Consider the following 20501-nt stretch of genomic DNA (forward strand, 5'->3'; position numbering starts at 1 on the left):
CTATTTTGTTTTTAACTCATTATGACAAATTCATACTCTTCTGAGGGGTATAAAATAAGAAGTAAAAGGTTTTTTGTTGGTCTTTCCTTTTATATTTAAATTTTACTCTGTGGTCTGTGTTATAAGCATCATTCTCTGGGCCCTCTGTATAGGAAATCGAAAGTATGAGCTCTGTACATCAGAAGAAAAGATGTTTTACCCCCTGCCCCGTCTGGCATAATGCCTAGAAATCTCTCTTCTATTTTCCCTATTTTTTATGAGGGTTAATATTATTTTTCAATTAATTGTTTTATTTATTTACACCCCAAATGTTGCCCCTACCTCGTTCTGTCTTTAACAATCAAATAAAGTATATTCATGTGATCCCTACCCCCTTTTCTACCCCGTTTTTGACACAGACACACAGACACACAGACACACACACATACACTCACACACACACAGACACACACACACAGACACACACAGACACAGACACACACACAGACACACACACACAGATACACAGACACACACACACATACAAAGACACACACACACATACACACACACAGACACATACAGACACACACACAGACACACACAGACACACACACAGACACACAGACACACAGACACATGCACAGACACACACAGACACACAGATACACAGACACAGATGCACACACAGATACACAGACACACACAGACACAGATACAAAGACACACACACACACACACACACACACACACACACACACATGCGCGTGCGCGCTTCACACTTCTGTGTGTTCATACATTTGCCAATGACCATGTCTGTGATTATCCTTTGTACAGGTGGACGTTTTACTTTACAAATTAGAATAGGGCTTGATGGCAGGGTCTTCCTTAGCATTCATGAAGTTTAGGTTTTAATTCCAGTACCCAAGGTGGGGAAGACATAGAGAACACAGAGGCAAAGGTAGACTGAATTACTTACCTGCCTTCCTTTCTTTCTTCAACACTCTTCCCATGTATGTATATATGTATGTAATTTTTTGAGGTTTTATACATTTTGTCATTTTTCCCTTTCTCTTCTTTCACTCCAAAATTTCCAATATATCTCCTCCTTTTTCCTTTTCAAATTCATGGCTTCTTTTTTTCACTAACTGTTGCATGCATCTATGTAAGTGTCTTAGTTACTGTCACAGTTGCCATGAAGAAACACCATGATCAAGGCTACTCTTATAATAGAAAGCACTTAACTGGGAAGTTGCTTACAGTTTTAGAGGTTTAGTTTGTTAACACTGTGGCTGAAAGCATGATGCTGAAGAAGTAGCTGAAAGCTACATTCTAATCTTTAGGCAGATTAAGACACTGGGTTTTGTGTCTTTAAAAGCTTTAAAACTCAAAGCCCTCCCTGGTGACACATTTCCTCCAACAAGGCCACACCTCCTCACCCTTCTAATCCTATCAGAGTTCTACTGTGTGGTGACTATATGAGCCTATGAGGACCATTCGTATTCAGCTACTGCATTCCACTCCCTGGTGTCTGTGGGTTTACGGCCATATCATAATATAGAATGCGTTTAGCCCATCTTTAAAAGTTTTTCTAGTCTTTCACAGTATCAACACTATTTGAAAGTTCAAAGCTTCTTCTGAGAGTTCTGGCAATCTCTTAGCTGTAATTCCCAGTAAAAAATCAAAAACCATTATTGCATGCTTCCGACATACAACGGCACAGGATATACATTTCCATCACAAAAGGGAGTAAAGGGAGCGTAGTGCAAATAGTATGGACCAAAGACCAAAAACCATCCGGGCAAACTCGAAGTTCTTCACCTCCATGTCCAATGCCAAAGCAGTCCAGATCTCTTAATTCTTCTCGGCATTGTTGACTGCAGTACACTTCTGTCCTAGTTCACCTGGCCAGCACCCTTTGCAGACATCCCACACTCTGGGGTCTCGTTTACAGCTTCACACAATGGCCCCCAGAGGCCTCCATGCAGAGACACCCCCAACACATGTCTGCTCTCAGTATTTTTTTCTTAGCTGTGGAGGTAGATTCCACAGCTCCTTTCTTGTATCCTTGACTCTAATGCCAGAACCTTGTGGCCAAAGCTGTCAAGTTCTGTTGATTGGCGTGTCCTGAAACATTAAAGTGCTTTCCTAATCCAAACTCCCGAGTTAGCATTCCACAACAAGCAGCATGGTCAGGCCTTTCACAGCACCGTCCCCGGTACCAACTTCCATCCCAATCATTCTTCTATTGCCGTGAGCAGACACTGACCATGGCAGCTCTCATAAAAGACGGCATTTAACCAGGGGCCAGCTTACAGTTTCAGAGGCCTAGTCCCTTATCACCATCACATGTGACACCATAGCAGGCATGTAAGGCATGGTTCTGGAGCAGGCGTTGAGAGAGCTACATGCTAGTCTGCTGGCTGAGGAAGAGTGAGTCTGGGTCTTGCATAGGCTTTTTTTTTTTCTCTCAAAGTCCGACCCTCCCCACCCCCACAACCACATTTCCTCTAATAAGGCTACACCTTCCAATCCTATCAAAGAGTTCTACTCTCTGATGACTAAACATTCAAATATATGAGCCTATATGGTCCATTCTTATTCAACCACCACATAGATGTATGTATATGTATGTGTATATATATATATATATTTCTAAATATAGCCTGCTCAGTCTGTATGATGTCACTCTTAAGTATGTTTTCAGTGCTGACCATTAGATAAACAACTGATATTTCTCCCCTGGGAACACTATTTCTCTTACTCTCAGTATTCCTTATTTGTCTATTCACAGATTCCTTTCTTTTTAAATAAATGTCTTTCCAGGCCAGGTTCCTTTCTAGTTTATTCCTCTGGGGGTTGGGAGGAGCTTGGGTTTTTCAAGACAGGGCTTCTTTGTGTAGTCTTGGATGTCCTAGAACTCACTCTGTAGACCAGGCTGGCTTTAATGCAGAGATCTGCCTGTGTTGCCCATGCCTGGTGCTTTATGCCGTTATTTCTTTACTGCCTCAGATGTCCCAGAAATGGCGTGCTGGAAGATTTTTGACAGTCATGGTTTCCTCTCAGACTTAGAACATCTTCCCAAGGCTGATGTTGGGGACTTTAGGGTCTTGATGTGAGGAGGAGTATGTCGGGTTTATGGTTAAATTACTTCTATTAAACGTCTGTGGGCCGGAACACCAAAGCTTAGGACTCCCATCCGCCACTTCTGTATGTGCCCTTTCACGGCAGCGGCTCCATGAGCTCTGACGTGTCGCAGCTGATCTCTTGCTGGCAGTTAAAGAACAATGGTTATTGCTCAAAGCCAGCAGTTCGTAGATTATCTTTATGCCTAATCCCCAAATCAGTTCCAGGTAGTAGTGCCTTTCTGTAACGTAAGAGGGAAAGCCAAGAGATTAAGCACGTGCCAGAGGTCACAGCCTGGTTTTGGAGACGGCACAGACTCTAGTTGGTGTCCTAACCACGGCTCTCCGCTGCCTTCCCTGCAGCGTCGATGCATGGCTGATACACTAGGAAAGAAACATCGAGGCTTCTCTCTGTTTTCCTGTCTGTAGTGTGCTATGTTCCACTAAAAGGGAAAAAGAAAGCAGGGAGTTGTAGCTTGACACTGAGCCTTGTTTGCCACACAGTGGCCATGATGGCGAATAACCAGTGTTGGTGAATTGTGCACACACACTTCATTGTGAAAATGGGTCTAACACAAATGACTTCTTGTGCACCCATTAGTGTACCTCATGCGCAACTGTCATTTGTCCTGTGTATATGTGGGAGGGACCAGAGGGACAGGAGCTAAAAGCTTCTGCGTTTGCCATTCCATGCGGGTGCTCACCTTAATCCCGTGTGCGAGCCATGTTACCCACATGTGGGTCTGTAGTATTGAGAAGTGTTGTGATTGTGCTTCTGTTTGTATGAAGTGCCCAGGATAGGAAGCCCTGTAGAGGAGAAGGTAGGTTAGTAGTTGGCATGGCCAGGGATGAACGGCTGCCGTTGGCCAGGGCTTTTTCTCTGATCCGATAGAAATTGCTGTAGTTACACAGAGTGATGGTTGTACAGCCATGTAAATATGCAGGAGCTGTGCACCTAAAGTTTAAATTTTTCAAATATAAATTAATAATTCAATTACAAAAATATTTGTTTCAGCACTGCACGGTAGGAAGCCCAAAGGAGGAAGAGGGAACTTACTAGAACAACTTTTTTTTTTTTTTTTTTTTTTTTTTTTAAATCTGTTTAGGATCCTATTGTGAGCGAATTAAATATAAGATTTTCTTGAAAAACTGGGAACATTTGATTAGTGGCCAAGAAGAGTCTGGACAGCTGTTGCTCAATTTTGTTTGATTTTTAGCTTTGTAGATATATATGATTCCGTCTTTATTTTTAGAGACATGGATATAGATCGGGGTTTCCCTTGTAATGTTTTATCAAAGGAGAAAAATAAAGGGACCAATCAGGTAACTCTGCAAATATCCCAGCAACTGTTAAAACATTTCAGGGTGCATTTTAGTATACTCCCAGCTTTTGTGTGTGTCTGACAATTTATTACACTGTGTAACATTTAGAAAAGACGTGTACTGCTGAGTAATCTCTTTCATTAATTTAAAAAATGTGACCAGCTTGTTTATTGTGAGAAGTCGAGGTGATAGATGTAAAGTATATGGAGTGACCCTTGGGATAAAATGGGCACTTTATTAATAAACTCTTGATTGCCTTCATGCTTGCTGAAGGATAAGATATTAAACATTACCACCAGTATAGTTTTTGTTATCAACTTACTCCCAATGATTCAGGAAAATTGATTATATGGAATATATGTTCTCATGCTACCCACAGGTACTTTTTGATATAAACACATGCTTATATGACGCTGTGGGGGTAAGCGCCTACTGTATGTAGGCTCGAAAAGTACCTCGTGAGCCTTAGTTGTAAAGCCTCAGATACTGTGGGGTGTGGCCGTTGATGCCTGACATCATTCTAAGACACCTGAGCACACACACATTTTTTTTTTTTTTAGTTTGAACTAGTGATGTTGATATGGTATATGTTGTTTAGGATACCTGCTTTAGACATGGTGATTTAGAAAAACCAAACTATCCAAGGGAACCTGGCGAATGGTAGTGTTGCAGCATAGTAGGGAACTATGCAGAAAGTAGCTCAGTTTCCATTCTGTAAACGCCACCATTGGAGTGATAAGAATCACAGAGCTTGCATGCTTCTCTATCTTTGGCTACTGCAGTATTTGGAGTCAAATCTGTGGTCCTCCTTTCCCACTCTGGTATTTTAATGACACAGTTTGTATACAAGTCTCATTCAGGACCCCCTCTAATTTGTTTTTGGGGGGAATCCATACTTTTCCTCTTTCAATGATTTTTGTCATTGAAAAAAGTCTTGCTTATGGTTGTAAGCATTTGTAGCCATCATTTTGAACAGGATGACTATTGTGTATCAGCCTGTAGGTGTACAGAGATCATCTGCTTTAACAGTACTTGGTGCTCTGTGACTGGAGCCTACTGTGCCTTTCCTAGAAGGTGCAAATTCAGAGCGACGGATAGATGCTTTAGAAAAGCCTTGACCATGCCTCATCTTTTCCCTCATCTCCTATTCCCTCGTATTCCCTCGCTTCTGTTCTTCCTTTCCTTCCATATTTTTGGTTTGAAGCGGGCTCTTACTCTGCACCCCAGGTTGGCCGAGAACTCACACTATGACTGCAGTCTCACGAATTGCTTGTGGCATCCTCCTCTTTAGTGTCCCAAGATCCTGAGATTACTGACAGGCGTGGACCATTACTTGGCTCATTTTACTTTCTTTCTTATTTTTTTTTTTTTAAATTATTATTGAGAGTATATGTGAGAGCCTGCATTCTGACACATATGTGGAGGTCAGAGGACAATTGTGTAGATCAGCTTTCTTTTTCAACCGTTACATCGGTTCTGGGGTTTGAACTTAGGTCTCTAGGCTTGTGCAGCAAGTGCCTGTACCCACTGATCCACTGAGCCCTGGTTTTAGTGTTCCAGTGTTCATGTTTTATGAACCACTCGGAGCTCGTTGGCAAGTAAGCAAAGGCTGCAGGGAGCTGATCATGTTCTTTTCTGTGGAGTGTCAGCTTTAGGTAACTGGGGCTTTTCAGAACACCAGTGGTAATGAGTGAACAATGAGTAGGGCTCACGGAGTGCTTTATAACCTGCTTCATTGTCCGCATCTGCTGGAAGTGCTTCCAGAGTGGAGCAGCGTTAGTAGGGAGCAGGCTGAAGACCACACGCAAGAGTGGTTCCATCCCCTCCCCTTACAAGTGTGGTTTCATCTCCTCCTCCTGCATGAGTGGTTCTTCCTCCTTCTGCTCCCAGACTTCTGATTTTTATCATCATTTAGCACTATCCCCTTGTTAGAGACTTTGATTCTACATTTAGTCCCAATTACCCAGCTGTTGGGAAACAGCCATCTGCCTTTGACCTTCTGTACTTTCCCCGACATCTCGACTGTAGGACTGTTCGATGCTAAATTGCTCAGTTTTACTGTACCCTCCGTAATTGTGCTGTGCATTGAAAAGCCACTTACTTTCACTCACTGTGTGTGTATGTGTGTGTGTGTGTGTGTGTGTGTGTGTGTGTGTGTGAATTTCTTTTCAAGTTGTCTGCCAACCTTCTCTTTGTCTTTTATTTAATTTTTCTTCTATATAATCAGTCTCTTCTTAACCTGTTAATTAGTCAGGGTTCCTTAGATATTTGTTTTCTAATTAATTTTAAAAAGTAAAAGATGAGTTTCTTGTATTCAAATAAAACCCTTCATGATTTAAATGAGTAGCTCTCAGGGTTGGTGTCATACTGTGTCTGGGTGTGTAGATGTCTCTGAGTCCAGCTCAGGTTTACTTGTGGCTGACAGACCGTGAAGGTGCTGGCCAGGCCCTTTCATGGGAGTTCTTACCTTTTCTTTACATTTTCCTACTTGCTTTCTTCACCACACAGTAGCTTAGGCCCTGGTTTGCTCTTCACTAGCCTTGGCTTTAATGGGTGATGGATGGATGGAGTGGTTTTTGTTTTGTTGAGAATGTTATAGGAGATAGAGAATCGCCTGTTTGCTTTGTGAATCAGTGAGCTTATTCATTTCCATCAGCTTGTGATCTGATCGCCCCATTGTCCAGTTCTGTTTTCTCTTGTGTTGGAAAGAACTTTTGTCCTGTTGCTTTGGTGACAGTTTGATATAACCAGTTACATAACAGCTTTGTATCTAGTGAATTTAGAACCAACTGATAAGTCTTTTTTTTGATCAATTTCATTGAACGTTACAAATTGATGGTTGCCTAATTCCTTTCTATGTTAAACTAATGTCTTTGTTTTCTTTCTATGGCTATGACAAAACATTCTAACCAAAATCATGTTGGGTAGGTGACCTAGACCAGTAGGGCGTTCTTCAGGACAGGGTCTTAAAGGGGTGGTAGCCAGGAGATAAGAAAAGGGCAGAAAGCTGGTGTTGGGAGATCTTGCACAAGCTATGCCTTATGCCAAGCAAGCTTATTAAGAAGTGCAGTGTCTTCTGTGCTGTTTCCAGGAAAGAAATGGGACAGAGACAGCAGAGACTATCAAACATCATGACAAAGTATAAAGTCATCACAGGTGACTAATAACACAATGCTGTGTAAGGAGAACAAAGGGGTCTCAAGCACGGGCCGAGGCTGCAGCGGCCTTGGGATTGATAACTCTAGTCTCTTCAGGAAGAAAAGCCAAGTTCCCAGCAACCGAAACCTTGATTACCCAGCAACCGAAACCTTTCCAACACAAGGGAAAACACAGCTAGACAATGGACCAATCAGATCATAACCTGATGGATTGCGTAACTTCACTGAAGCACAAAGCAAATAGGTGATTCTCTGTCTCCTATGGCATTCTCAACAAAAACGCTTTCTTCAAGGCCCCGACCCCAGCACCAGAAGTCAGCTCCTGAGCAAGGACAAAGAGCTAAGTTTCCTTTGTCCCATCATTAGGACCTCTCAGAAAAGCTTTGGGTCTGTCTGGCTCTCAACAGGAAGGAAAGGGTTCATTTGGCTCCCTTAAATGTCCCAATCACAGTCTATCATGAAGGGAGGTAAGGGTAGAGACTCAAGGCAGAAAATGAAATGGAGACCATGGAGGTCTCTGTGTACTACCTTGCTTCCCATGGTTTTCTCGACCTGTTCTTATCTGTTTGTTTGTATGTGTGCATTTGGTGTTGCATGCATGCTTGTGTGAGTTGGAGCTACTGGAACTTGAGCTGTAGATAGTTGTAAGCTGCCATGTCCGTGCTGGGAATTGAACCTGGGTCCTCTGGAAGAACAGGCAATGATCATAACTGCTGAGCTATCCCTTCAGCCCCTCAGCATGCTTTCTTATACAACCTAGGACCTCCTGTCCAGGGGTACCACATCTTATGGGAGGCTTGGCCATCCTTCCTCATTCATCAGTCATGGCAATGTTCTCGTAGTCTGTTGGCAGTCTGATGGAGGTAATTTCTTAGTTGAGATTCTTGTTCCCTGTTTTGTGTAAAGGTGACAAAAGCCAGCCAGCATGGTTAGCAGCTGGCACTAGCAACTGGGTCTTAATTCTCCCTCATGTATAATTTCTGACTTTTTCTTTTTTTTGTCTTGTCTCTGTTGTCATTTTCCAAAATAAGGATTTGGTTTAATGGAGAGCTCAACAAAGTAGCTACTGAGTCTCCTTTGTTTTTTTTCTTGTGAGGTATCACCCGGAATGCTTGGATTTTTATCATTTTGTGTCGATCTAGATTCTCTTTTTGAGACTTCATTGTCACTTCTTTGACCAGTAGCAACAAAATCATACTATACTTTTTTTTTTTTTAACTCAGCCATATTCTTTACCCTTTAAACTAAGCTGTTTCCCTAAGGAATCCCCCCTCTCCAGGGGGTATGATATAGACACAAGTGTGTGAGATTGGCAGATGCTAAACAAATCTTTTCCTAGCTGTGTTTGGACTTTGAAAATAAGTCTAAAGTTTGTGGGTTCATCCTGATAGTTCCAAGTAAAATTTTATTATCAACTTAATCTCTTTTGTTTGGTATTTGTCACTTTTACATTGAAATGTGCAATTTTAAACAATACTGTAATATTTATATTTTCTTACACTATGAAGGAAAGTGGGGGAGGTATATCACCCAATGGTCTCCTGCTTACCTAGCATACAGGAGGCCTATGTTCTATCCCCCAGCACAGCCACAAATAAGATGTACGAAGTTTAAATAAAATTTCAATATCATAGCCTAGTATCACTAGTAATAAAATTAATGTAGGATAAGTGTTCTTGGTCAGTTTGTGTATTACAAAAATACCTAGTTTGATAGTTTAAAACAACAGAAATTTATTCTTTTAAAGTCTTAGAAACCAGAAATCTGAAGTCAGGGAGCTGACTGGATGGACCCTGTTTCTTCCAAAGTGTTTAGAAAAGATGCTCTCTTTGCTCATTTCAGTTTCTAGTGGCCGTAGTTACTCTTTGCCTATTGGCTGTATAAGTACAGCTTCTGCTACCATTTTGATGTGGCCCTTTACTCTGTTTTGTATTTGTATCTTCATCCATCCACCCACCCATCCATCCATCCATCCATCCACCCATCCATCCATCCACCCATCCGTCCGTCCGTCCGTCCGTCCGTCCGTCCGTCCATCCATCCATCCATCCATCCATCCATCCATCCATCCACCCATCCATTCATCTGAGTACCCTGTAGATATCTTCAGACACACCAGAATAGGGCACGAAATCCCATTTTCTGGTGGATGGCTTTGAGCCACCATGTGGGTGCTGGGAATTGAAATCAGGACCTCTGGAAGAGCAGTCAGTGCTCTTAACCCCTGAGCCATCTCTCTAACCCTGTATCTTTTTTCTTATTTTGGACTCAAGCCAGTTAGGATAGTCTAACACTGAGATCCTTAATTTTATCACATCTGCCTGGACCTTTTTTTTTTTTTTTTTTCATTCTAATTATGGCCATGTTTATTGGTGTGGGTTTCAGAGCATGAACACAGACTTTTGGGGCCCACTGTTTAACCCACTTTGAAGACCAAGATAAATAATAAGCTTTTTGTTTGCAAGGATCAAAGTTGGATATTGTTGGATATTAAGGGCAAAGTCATACATCATTATTGTCTCATATGAAGCTCTTTTAAACATTTAGCTTCATCTTCACTTGGGAAGAGCTGTCTTCTAACCTGTGACAAAATGAACAGGCAGATGCTCCATGGGAAGCCATTTGGGAGAGGTTAGAGAGAAGCACATTGGTCTTCACCCTTATTCCCTTGAGAAAGGTCCAAGGAGAATGATGAGAGTGGAAAGCTCAAGAAAGGGAAAAAAAATTCTGGAAATAGCCACTACTGACTCTTCCATGATGGCCAAATTTAGTTGGCCATTTGTTTTATGCTGAATTCATATCAAAATTTATTTTTTTCACATGAACAAACACTGAACTCCACAGAATTCTGTAGTTATTTCTTAGAGATGTGTTTTCCTGAGAAGTTGTATAAAGCTAGTTGTTGGTTAAGTAAGTAAATGTTTCAAAGTCGAAAAAACAACGTGGCCATTTGTCATCTGGAAAAATATACACTGGAGAGAAGGCAGTATCTTCAACAAACAATGGTTGAAAAATTGGCTATCTACCTGTAGAAGCATGAAATTAGACTCATATCTTTGTCCTCACAGCTTCAAGTGGATCAAAGACATTCATGTGAAGCCTGAGACCCTGGAGCAGGAAACATAGTTAGTGTGCCGCCAGGTACAGGTGTAAGAGAGGACGTTCTAGATAGAACTCCATTTGCTCAGGAGCTAAGACCAACAGCTGGCAACTGGGACCTCAGAGGATGAAAACTGTCCATACAATTAAGAAAACGGTTAAGTGAAGAGAAAGCCCATAGAATGTGAGAGACTCGTTGCCAACTACAGGTCTGACAAGATTAATATCCAGAATATACAAAGAACTAAGAAGAAGGAAAGAAAGAAAAAGAAAACAAATGATTAAAGTGCTATTGTTCTGCACAGAGAATTCTCAGAATGGCAAAGACAAATCTGAAGGGTTCAGCATCCTTAGCAGCTAGGGGATGCTTAAAGTTTCCCTGAGATTTTATCTTACACTAGTCAGAATGGCCAAGGTCAAGAAAACAACTGGCAGGGCTGGAGAAATGGCTCAGGTTAAGAGCACTGACTGCTCTTCCAGAGGTCCTGAGTTCAATTCCCAGCAACCGCATGGTGGCTCACAACCATCTGTGATGAGATCTGATGCCCTCTTCTGGTGTGTCTGAAGACAGCCACAGTGTACTCACATACATAAAATAAATAAATCTTTAAAAAGAAAAGAAAACAACTGGCAATAATTGCTAACCAGGGCGAGAGGCAAAAGAAACACCCATTCACTGTGGCTAGGATTGCAACCACCGTGGAGAATTCTCAAAAGAGTAAAAGCAGATCTACCATATGACTCAGCTATACCACTCCTTGGTATATGCCTAACGAGTCCTTTGATTTGACAGCCTACTCTACAGATTCCTGTACAACCATGTTCATTGACCTTCCCTCTATTCACAATAGCTAGGGAGGGAGGGAGGGAGGGAGGGAGGGAGGGAGGGAGGGAGAGATGAAAAGATGAATGGCTCATGAATTTGAGAATGAGTTGGGGGATAATGAGTTAGAAGACAGGAGGGGGTTGGACATGATGTAAATGTAGTGCTCATATATAAAATTGTCAAACCCACCAAAATTTAAACAATTTTAAAAGTTACAGGAGGGAAGTTAGTTGTCGGACAATGCAAACTGAGGTGCCTTGTTACGTATGAGTTTCCCTAGACAGACACCTTTTTTGTAATTTTCTGGGCTGAGAAATGGTTACTGTTACCAGTTTGTTTATAGTCTGTTCCGGCAGTGTGAGGGCCAAGAGAACTGACTATAGAACAGTTAGTTTTTGCAGACCCTTTTATTTTCTGAAAGGTATTTTTTATCTTGGGCCATCTTTTGCTTGAAACTTTGAAGGGCCTGCCTTTCTTTTCTCAATGCCTCCCGAGCTCAGCAAAGGTTCTCCTTTAGTTGCTGCTGCCAAGAAGACAGGGTTCTTCCAGTTTTCTTTCCAGAGGCAGTTCCTGTCCGTTTGGACTCTTTCCAGGTCTGCAACTGCTTCTTTCTAAAACCCTGGAGAAGACATCAAAGGAGCAGATGGCTTCTCCCTGTGTCTTGAGCTTTTACGTTTTCATATTGCTGGAGTCTTGGAAAATTGTATAGCAACTTAGAATTGAGTTTGTGTCTCTCCTTTTCTAAAGCATTCCTTTGTCATACAGCTTGTGTGTGTGTGTGTGGGAGGGGGGTGCTGGCCTTCCTTATAGGGTTAGAGTGAGGATAGAGAAAAGGAAAAATGGCCAAAAGAGAAAGGAGTGCATGACTCTCCTCCACTCCCACTTACTTCTCTTTCTGTTTTCCTTCCTTTTCTCCTCCCTCCCTCCCTCCCTCCCTCCCTCCCTCCCTCCCTCTCCCCCTCCCTCCCTCCTTCCCTCCCTCCCTCCCTCCCTCCCTCCCTCCCTCCTTTCTTTCTTTCTTTCTTTCTTTCTTTCTTTCTTTCTTTCTTTCTTTCTTTCTTTCTTTCTTTCTTCACTCCCTCCCTTCCTCCTTCCTTTCTTTTCCTGAGAGCGAATTCTCTATTCCAGGCAGGTTTTGAACTCACAGCAGTTTTTTTGCCAGGGTTTGGATCACAGGTGAGTGGCCAGCTTTTTAATTCTCTCTGAGCTTATCCTTTGACACAGATGCTTTGTCAGAAGTACTGTTTGGCAGCCATGGCTAGAGCTGGCTGCCAGAGACTGTCCAACTCAAAGCCTTGCGCGTCCTTTTGCCCCAAAGAACACAACATTGACTGCCTTCCTACCTGGTAGCTGGTAATATGAATGGGATTGTAGTTTTTTTCTCCTTAAGCTGTACACATAAATTCACAGTATTTAGGAGATTGATTGTGCAGTGAATTTGAGGCCAGAGCCCACCCTGTCTTAAAAAGAGAAAAAGAAAGACTAAGCTGACTGAGTGCTTGAGACATGTGGTGTGAAATTATAAATGTTATTATGAAGGTGTGTTTTGTAATCCTGGGGACACTGTTGCAGGATATGGAGATGTAACAGTTGAAGTATTGTGTGTTTGATTGAAATTGACTTTTCAATCTAAGTTTTATTTTATGGTTGTACTTATTTTTGCTTGTGATGGTAGGCACTGAACTCAGCGCCTGTCTATCTCAGTTGCTAGGCAATCACTAAGAGCCAGACACGATAAATTTTGAAAAATAAACTTACGTTAGCTAAGAATTTCAGAGGTGTTTATACTGCCCTGTATTGTTTTAACATTTGAATGTGTAGCCCACAGTCTTTGTCATGGAAACCCATTTTTCCCCCTCATCTTCAACCTCTCCTCTCTAATCAAATGACTTCTGAGTATCTTGTAAATAGTTGAGGCACTTTTTTCCCCAGTGTTGGTAAAATTGCCAGCAGTGTCCTGAGAGCACCTTGGAAATATGGCTTCTGTTCAGCATCCGGCTCAGTATGCTGTGCTGCCGCTCTGGAGAGGAACAAGCTAGATCCTGTACACAGTCTACAGAAAAACGCTACTTCACGGAGTCTGCACAGGAACTGAGCTCTCAGCTCTGTGATCTCTGTGGTCTGGCATTCAGGAAGGTTTTGGTTTGTTTGTTGCTGTTTTGTTTCTCAAGACAGGGTTTCTCTGTGTAGACCGTGCTGACCTTAAACTCACAGGGATTTTCCTGACTCTGCTGGGATTTAAGAAATTTGTTTCCACTGCCAGGCCAGAGAGAACTTTCAAGGAACGTGTTGGAGTCAGCAGATTTTGTCTTACAAAGAAGAATGCAAGGTTACTTAATTTTACAGGGCACTGGTGTGAAGACTTTAAATTCTCTGTCACCATGGTGAATGCTTGCTCTGGATAATCCCAAAGGATGTAGCAGCCATCAGTTACCAGAATACCATGACAGGACAGGAGTTTCTGTCATGTGAGTGGAATCCAGGTCTCTTTCTTATTTAGCTTTAGAGGTCAAGAGAAATCAGTTCATTTCTCGATGCTAAAAAGTTGTTGGTCCTTCAGGTGTGTATCCTGGTACATGGTGACATCACCACCCAGCTGTTGACAATGCTATCCTTAGAGGATGACTTTCAAAGTCTGTAAAATTTGCTCAGGGTAGACATTTTTCTGAGGTGGAGATGTGGTTAACCAGCCCGTGTCCTGCAGTGAGCCATTTAGTAGAACTTAGTTCAACCCACATTTCATTAAGTATTCCTTGAGTACTTGGTTTAATGACTTATCTTGACTATAAACGCTAAGAATAAAGCTGCTGTTTTCCTGTTCTTATGATCTGAAGATAGAAACATAGGCTTGAAGCTGCTCCTGTAAGGAATGGGGAGGGGAGGAGGCTTTGCTGTGTCAAAATACCTGCCATTAACAGTTTTATAAGGGGAAAAATGCTTCTCTAGGTTCCCATGTTTTTAGAGGTGCCTGTCACGGGGATGGGGATAGTATGGTAACTTAGAGCAATCCACAGCATGGTGGGCAGAAGCAGAGGAAGAGAAGGAATGCAGTAGGCACAAAGTGTGCTCCATCAGCGACCTGCTTCCTTCCACCATCTCAGGACAGTAGCAGCATATTATGAATTCTTGGTCCATTCGTTCGATCTCTGCTGTCATAATCTAATCCTCTCGGGAAAGGCTATCACAGACAGACATGCCCCAGGTCTCACTTCACTGGTCTAGATGCTTCTTTCCTTATTCTCTTCCTTCCCCCTTCCCCTTCCCTTTCCTCTGTAACCCACTCTTCTTCTTACCCAATATTTTGTTATGATGCACAGTCACCTCTGGAAAGCTTTTAATGATCTCTAATCTCTGTTTGTACTGAAGATATTCTTAAGTAAAATTCTTGGGCTGTGTAATAAATGGGATAGAACCTTTCATAGCTCCAGTTTTCAGATGAAGAAACAAGGCTTTAAAAACAAACGGTACTGAATATCTACCTCAGAGACCCTCACATGTGAGGCAAGTTCTCAGTTGTTGGCTTCCCACCCCTAAATTATTCCCCAGCCATTTTGTAAGATGTTCATGGATGCGTAGACTACAGTGATAGGTATACTGCCTTTCAACATGTTCCCATATCTCCATATGCAAAGCACAGGTCCATTTACTTTTTAGATCTAATAATGAGAGGAATTCTGTCATTGTGTGTAGAAGCTAAAGTGTGAAGCTGGACTTAATAAGCTTTGCTGTTTAGGAGACAAACGAGGATTAAGATTAAGAACAATGCAGATTCCTGGGTATTTGATGGATTAGGTAAAGAGAATTTACAATTTAACAAGTACCCATGCTTGCATGGGTAAAGGCTTTCGGTTGTTTGTCTTTTAAGAAGTCTTGATCTAAAATGAAATGTTTGGCTGCTAAAATAGGAGCGTAAAGAATCTGGCTAATTGGACTGGAGAGATGGCTCAGCAGTTAAGAGCACTGTCTGCTCTTCTGAAGGTCCTGAGTTCAAATCCCAGCAACCACATGGTGGCTCACAACCATCTGTAATAAGATCTGATGCCTTCTTCTGGTGTGTCTGAAGACAGCCACAGTGTACTTATATATAATAAATAAACAAATCTTAAGGAAAAAAAAAACCCAAATCTATCTAATTGAAAGCTCATTCCAGTGGCAATGTGGCCTTACACTATTGTGTCTCATTCCTCGATCCTCAGTCACAGTGAGAGCATTGGTGGGTACTGCATGTTCCATTGTGGCACATGGCCCCACCTGAAATCATGGACCAACATTGTCAGAGTGGCCTCTTCTATCACAAGGTTAAGATATTCAGGGGGACCCTTCACGTGGAGAAAAGTGCTGAGTGATGGATGGGATCAGGCCAGCCTAATTACTCCAGCGCATTGGAAGTGGCACTATGGGATGTTTTGTTGAAGAAAGCCCCGTTGAACTAGAGTGAACTAGAAGAGACTTTTGCTAGTGTAAATAGTGGAGACTGGGAAAGCGTCTTCAGAGTGGTTTCAGTCTGAGAGCTGTCATGGAATACTTGAATACCTCCTCCTCCGACTAGGAAGTGATTTCCTAGTGAACTAAAAAATGTTTCAGAGCTCTCCAAGAAACCGTTGCTGGGGAAGGAATCTGGCACTGCCGATTTTTTCCAGTTCTAGTTGTATGGACAGCTTTTAATGTTGGGAAATGAAAAGGGAGAGTTACACAGTTTTGTCCCTATGTTTTTCTGTTAGTTAGAACTCTGTGTTGGCTCTGTCGACTATCCACTGTTTGTTAGCTTATTTTCTGGAATCTTTCTTGTCTGTTCCATTGACCCGAGATTCGTTGTGCAGAGACCTTTCAAGCCCTGAGATCTTAAGACCTAACTTTTTTAAAAAATTTCTTTGAGGCCCTGAAGTTTCACTCCATGCACCTCTGCCTTTGTTCCTGGACCTCTTCATCTGGAACACTTTTTGTCTCCTGCCTTGTGGAGAGACGGAGAGATGGGATAGCCCTGTGCTGCCTCTCCTTCAACATTCTATCCAGACCCCTCTTTCTCCAGGGACGTCCCTTTGATCCGCACAGTTGGAAAACACCTTCACATCCCTTTGAACCCAGGAGGATCACATATAGCCCTTACCATGTTCTAGTTTGCATCATAACTCCGTGTGCCACAGAGATGAGTTTACCACCCTGTATGTGAAGAATTAAGATTTATTTTTCTTTAAGTTGTTAAAATAATAGCACCTTCTATTGATGTGTTCTGAATGAGCAAAGGAATCAAATGGCCGTTAACGATGGCTATTCCGTGAATACCTTCAAATGGATGCTCCATGCAGGACAACAGGGTAGAAGATGCTCTGAGATGGAGCCTCCCTTGCAAAAGGCTTTTTAAGTCTAATCGCCATCAGAGAGGCTCTTCTGAATAGTAGTGTGGCCGGATCGGCCTCTCCCATGGCAGTGCTTCTCAACCTTCCTTTAATACAGCTCCTCACGCTGTGGACCCCTTCCCCTCAGCTATGAAATTATCACTTTGCTATTTCATAACTGTAAATTTGCTACTATTATGAACCATAACACAAATATCTGAGAGAAACCCCCAAAGGGATCACAATTCTAAGGCTGGGAACCACTATCCTGTGGTCCCAACTTCTCCCACCAATAGTTAGACCAAATAGGTTTAATGATTGCGCCTCTTTTTCCCCATTGTCCTCTTCTGTGTCAATACACACACACACACACACACACACACACACACACACACACACACACTCCTCATATATATCCCTTCTGGAGTTGGTGCCATATACTAACTCCTCTGTAATTTGTAATTGTTTTGGAAATTAAAAAAAAATTGTTTGTTCTTCCGGGGACTTTGGTACTGTTCATCCTTTGGAGTTTGGGTCTATTTGTGTAAATTCTATTTTATTTGCATAAGTTAGCTCTGGGGGCTTACTGCAGTCCCTTGGGCTAAGAAACCTGGCTGCTCTTGAATCTATACCCATCTTTAGCTGATGCACACTAGGCTTTTACTACAGTAAATCATGTCTGTCTACACACATTATTGCAGTATTTTCTTCTCTTCTTTTCTGTGTTTACTAAGGACAGGATTTCCCATTTAGAGCTTGGCATGGTGCCCTAGAAGACAGCAAGGGTTCTTGTCACCGTCTCACTGTCTCTCAGCATCAGTCAAATCAGATTAGAACTCACTATAGATGTGACTGTGGCTCAGTGGAGTGCTTGCTTAGCCTTTGGAAATGATATCAAACCCAAAATAATTCTAACTTTGGAGAGAAGAGGATCGTTTGTGTAGAAAGCTTGTGTAACCAGAGGAAATGTTTCCTGAGTTTTCACTAGAATGGATTATCACAGAAATAATATAATGAAGACATTAAAATATCATAATGCTGACATCTCATTCAGTAGGGTTCTTGAAGCAGTGTGTATAGCTCTCCTTTAACACTCCTGAATTAGGGACGAGTGGAGGGAGAGACTCAGTAGTCAGTGTGCGTCTCAACAGTCATTAATTTCTTGGCAAACCGTTGTTCAGATGTCTTGCTATAGTATCATTAGGTCTCAGAATGTGAAGGTGTAAGATTGAGTGGACTGTTGTTTGATTTTGGGATCACTTATCCAAATACTGTTTATAGAGTAGAAATGATTGAAACATGCTTGTTATAAATCCAGTTATAAACCAGACTAACCTCAATCAGTTTCCCCTGTAAAGTTTGAGAAGGTATAAAGTATAGACATAGTTTTCTAAATGAGTGACATATATTCATTTCCACTTGCAGTTCAAGGGCTTTGGTGAGCAACTTCACTCCATTTAGATGTTGAAGTGGGGAGGGTGTGGCCCAAGGACACAGTTCAGCTGCTTTTTGGAGAGTTCTAGGCAAAACCTTCAGCATAGTCTTCTTCCTGTGCTCTAACACCTGTACTGGCTTGTTTTGTGTCAACTTGACACAAGCTGGAGTTATCACAGAGAAAGGAGTCTCAGTTGAGGAAATGCCTCCATGAGATCCAGTTGTAAGGCATTTTCTCAACTAGTGATCAATCGGGGAGGGCCCAGCTCATTGTGGGTGGTGCCATCCCTGGGCTGGTAGACCTGGGTTCTATAAGAAATCGATCTGAGCAAGCCAGGGGAAGCAAGCCAGTAAGTAACATCCCTCCATGGCCTCTGCATTAGCTTCTGCTTCCTGACCTGTTGGGTTTTGGTCTTGACTTCCTTTGGTGATGAACAGCAATGTGGAAGTGTAAGCTGAATAAATCCTTTCCTCCCCGACTTGCTTCTTGGTCATGATGTTTTGTGTAGGAACAGAAACCCTGACTAAGACTTTACTTAATACACCCGTGTTGTGACCCATTATTTCCTTTACGTAGGAATGGCTTTGCTTTTCCATCTTGGTGGCAGTGAACTTGATCTCTAGCAAATAAATGGATTCTAGAAAGTTCTTCATTCTTTGTCTTATCTAGAGCAGGTCTGTGCCTAGGTAGACTCACCTTTTGGGGCTGTGGTGGGCAGATAATGAGAAATGTAAATCATGAAGGCATTTGACAGTCATAGGTCCAAGAGGAACATAGGCTCGGCAGCATGTGCCTTTCGAGCTAATATGAACTTGACTAATTTATACAGTGCAGCAAGCCTACTGTAACTCTTGCCTGTGCAGTGATCTCTTGTGGTACTTCTGTACAAACTCATCTTTTAGCTGAGCACGGTGTGAAATACCTGTGATCTCTGCATAAAGGAGGCTGAGGTAGGAAGACTGAGAGGCTACTTCCAAGACTCTGTCTCAAAAACAGAACAAATTATGATAAAAGTGACAAATCTGAGATCCAAAGAAACTCTTCTTTGAACAAACACTGTTCTCTGCAGTGAGACTAAGGGTGAGAGGGCAGGTTCTGCCTCTACTTTTGTTTGTTGTTGAGATGGGACTGGAAGTCACGATCCTTCTGCCCCAGAATTGGAAGCAGCTGAGTTAACCACCCGCAGCATATTTCACTTGAAAATTTTTTATTCTATGAAATTCATGATGAGCATGCTTATATAATGTAGAAAAAAGAACTAGGGTCATGGAATTGGGAACCTAAGCCTGGATCTTTCATGTAATACGTGAATCTTGCACATAACTTAATGTGTATATCATATGCGTATAACATATCATTCTAAATGATACCAAGGAGGTCACCAAACCACTCACTTTCCATTCTTTAACCTATGTCATGCATCACATAACCTATGGATAAATAGTCCTAAGCAAGCTAAGGTCATTTAGATATAAGTTAATCCTTGAGAAGCAAAGTTTGGCCTTGGATGAAAATTTGATTGTGTTCCTAGACTAGAATAATGAATGTTCCATTTCCCAAAGGAACATTTTCTAATCTTTACCAGGGGACTGTGTGACAGTTAACTGTGTGGTCTCCGGCTTGATCGAGACACAGTTTACATGGTGTAATAACTGATCATTTTTAAATGAAGAGGAAATATTAGTCAAGTGTCTCACTACAAGGCACTGTACCATATTCTAAAAATGTTGAACAATATGGTATTTTCTTTTGACATTTATTTTTAATTAAAAGATCATTACATTGTTTTCTGCTTTCCTCTTTTCTCTTTGGTCTCACCCATGTCCCCTGCTCCCTGTCAAAGTCATGACCTTTTAAATGTTTTATTGCTTTGCATACAAAAAATAATTAAATAAAAATGCTGAGTCCTTTTACTGTTGTTCATATTCATGTTTTTAGGGCTGGACACTTTGGTATTGGATAACCAATCAGAGGACTCATTTTTGGAGAAGACTAATTCCTTCTCTCAGCAGTTGTTAATTGCCTATAGATCTTCATCTAGGGGTGGAGCTCTGGGGGTGATTCTGAAGATTGATGTTAAGGCGTTACATGATTGGACAGGGAGAGGTAGGCAGAGAAAAGGGAGGAAATCGGAAGAAGAGGGGATCAAGATGGGGCTCAAGAAGAGTGATCTGGACCCAGGTGAACTTAATTGCTGCTAGGCAGATACAAATATTTTAA

The 20501-nt window shown here is 41.9% G+C and overlaps 1 protein-coding gene across 2 annotated transcripts in view; it reads left to right on the forward strand.

Moving 5' to 3' along the window:
* FMNL2 (formin like 2) overlaps nt 1-20501 on the forward strand; it is a 259204-nt gene that overhangs the window by 144958 nt on the left and 93745 nt on the right. The window lies entirely within an intron of this gene.

The sequence above is a fragment of the Micromys minutus genome (genome assembly GCF_963924665.1).
Source record: "Micromys minutus genome assembly, chromosome: 13".
Lineage (NCBI taxonomy): Eukaryota > Metazoa > Chordata > Mammalia > Rodentia > Muridae > Micromys > Micromys minutus.